This window comes from Apodemus sylvaticus, chromosome 7 (assembly GCF_947179515.1).
Source record: "Apodemus sylvaticus chromosome 7, mApoSyl1.1, whole genome shotgun sequence".
Classification (NCBI taxonomy): domain Eukaryota; kingdom Metazoa; phylum Chordata; class Mammalia; order Rodentia; family Muridae; genus Apodemus; species Apodemus sylvaticus.
Window position 1 is genome coordinate 91783306 of NC_067478.1, and position 3080 is coordinate 91786385.

Genomic DNA, 3080 nt, shown 5'->3' on the forward strand with positions numbered 1-3080 from the left:
GCAGTGGGGAAAAAAACCAAAATTTTCATGAAATGGTGCAGTTTCAATGGTGCAGTTTGGCTATCAGCATGTATAAGAATGCGAATTAATCCATTCTTATCTCCTTGTAAAAAGCTGAAGTCCAAGTGTATCAAGGGCTTCCACATAAAAACAGATACACTGAAACTAATAGAACAGAAAGTGGGGGAAGATCCTGGAATGCATGGGCACAGGGAAAAGTTCCTGAACAGAATACCGATGGCTTATACTATAATAATGGACAAATGGTACCTCATAAAATTATAATGCTTCCATAACGCAGAGGACAATGTCAATAGGACAAAACAGCAACCAATATATTGGGAAAAGAGCTTTAGCAAACATACATCTAATAGAGTACTAGTATCCAATATGTACAAGAACTCAAGAAATTAGAATCCAGATCATCAAAAAACATATAAAAATGGTATATAGGGCTAAACAAAATATTCCTAACTGAGGAAACGCAAATATTTGAGAAGCACCTAAAGAATTGTTCCACATTATTAGTAATAAGGGGACAGCAGATGCTTGTGAGGATGTGGGGGAAGAGGAACACTCCATTATTTGTGGGATTGCAAGCTGTTAAAACAACTCTAAAAATCAGTCTGGTGGATGAAGAAATTCTTAGACAAATGGATGGAACTAGAAAATATCATCCTGAGTGAGGTAATCCAATCACAAAATAACACACATGGTATATACTCACTGATAAGTGGATATTAGCCCAAAAGCTCTGAAGACCCAAGATACAATTCACAGGCTACATGAAGCTCAAGAAGAAGGAGTACCAAAGTGTGGGTGCTTTGGTCTTTCTTAGAACTGGTAGCAAAATACTCATTGGAGGAAATATGGAGACAAACTGTGGAGCAGAAGCTGAAGGAAAGGCCATCCAGTTAATAATAGTCTTGGCTTATATTGATTACAATGAGATAAGTCACTAAAGATGATTTTCATAGAACAGATGTGCTATGGGTTCTACTTCCAATGGCCTTGAGGAGGCATCAGAACAATCTTTAATAGCACATAGACAGTAAGTCTCTGTTTCTAGTGTTGCCAAGTTGTAGTGGTGCTCCTTAGATGAGGACATTAATTTGGAAAATCCTTACTTCTTATCTTTAGAGAAAAATTACATAGTGGGAATAAATTAGTGTGATCACTATGCTTCCCAGGTCTATAGCTTCTTATGGATAATGTTAAGTGATTCATTAAAGAATAAGTTTCCTGGAATATTTCAGCTGTCACTGTAAATTTCACATGACATTTAAGATATCTTCATTTGGTTTCACCGTGAAAACTGTGTCAAAACCCGCTGGCTTAGGCATATTACAAACTTGGAAAATAAATATGAATGTTGACGATCTGGAAAACATGGGATGCATTGCTTGTGGACATCTGCAATTATTCAGCCATGTTATAAAACAATCTGGTAGTACAAACGAAACTTACTGTAGCAATTGGGAACATTGTAAAACCAAAGGACATATGGTCACCAAAGAAAGTAAATTAGGAATGTAGACAATTTGATTAACTACTCAAAAAGAAGATAAATAATACCTATACTATCCACTGACGTTCTTTTTTTTATTATTCATGTAATCTTTATTTGGACATGTCCAACAATTAATACTTTTGAGAATGTGATACAATGATAGTGAAATTAAGTTAATGATGTTCTCAAATTGCTAAATAGTGAAGGCTGAAAGCTATAAAATGGTAGAGATCAAAGAAAACCTAAAAAACAAAACAAAACAAAGCAAGTTACAAATTCTCCTTTCCAAGTTTATTCCCTACACACACAATATAGAGAAAGATCCAGAAAAATATATTAACCAGTACACAATAATTCTTGATGATATATCTAAAGCTGAAAAACATACCAAATTCTGTTTAAAACTTTCTTTTGGTTAAAGTTTTTTTTCACAGCAATTTTAACATCTTTGTTCCTAAGACAATAGATTAATGGATTCATCATGGGGACTACAATGTTATAAAACACAGAAGATATTTTCCCCTGGTCCAAAGACCCAGATGAGGAGGGCTTTAAATACATATATGCACATGATCCAAAGAACAGAGAAATAGCTATTATGTGGGAGCTACAAGTGCTGAAGGCTTTGGATCTGCCTGCTGTGGAGCTCATTTTGAGAATGCTTGAGAGAATGAAGCCTAAGACATAAAGATGATGAGAGCGGGTACAATGATGTTTTTTCCTCCTACAATGAACAGCTGCATCTCATTAACATAGGTGCTGGTGCAGGAGAGCTCTAACAAAGGGACACTTTCACAGAAATGATGTTTGATGATGTTTCTATGACAGAAGGTCAGTCTCAGAAGACCTCCAGTGTGCATCATTACATCAAAAAACCCCACTAAATATGAACCAAGGATAAGGTAAGAACACATCTTAGGAGACATGACAATGTTGTAAAAGTGTGGATTGCAAATAGCCACAAAGCAATCATAGGCCATTCATTGCTGTCAGCACATAGCATTCAGTAATGCAAAAAAATCAAAAGAATTAGAACTGTGTCATGCATCCCTCATAAGAAATAACATTCTTCTTTAGTATAAAGTTCATCAGCATTTTGGGTGTAAAAACTGAACAATAACAAAGGTCTATGCAGGACAAATTAAAGAGAAAAAAGTACATGGGAGTGTGAAGGTGAGAATTCAGAACAATCAGCAGGATCATAGCCAAGTTCCCCAAGATAGTTATCATGTAATTCAACAGAAACTGTAGCAAGAGGTATATTTGTAGGTCAGGCTGGTTTGTTCATCCCATCAAGATAAACTCAGTGACTAGAGAAGTATTTTCTAGAGCCATTTTACTCTAAAAGATTCTGTAGGCAGAAAAAAAAGATAAAATAAGATAACATAGTTAAACACTCCACCCTAATCTCTCCTATATATATGATATATATATTAGAAATGTCTGAAATTTATTTTTTTAAAAGTTACATTTCATGATACCACATTCCTCAGTGGTATAGACTATCCATTTAAAGATGAAGTGTATTCTAGAGCATCAAAAACAATGTATACAAGCTGAATAGATTACT

The 3080-nt window shown here is 34.9% G+C and overlaps 1 pseudogene; it reads right to left on the minus strand.

The window, feature by feature from the left end:
* Positions 1-1879: 1879 nt before the first annotated feature.
* On the minus strand, positions 1880-2845 carry LOC127689766 (olfactory receptor 145-like; annotated as a pseudogene).
* Between the last annotated feature and the right edge of the window lie 235 nt (positions 2846-3080).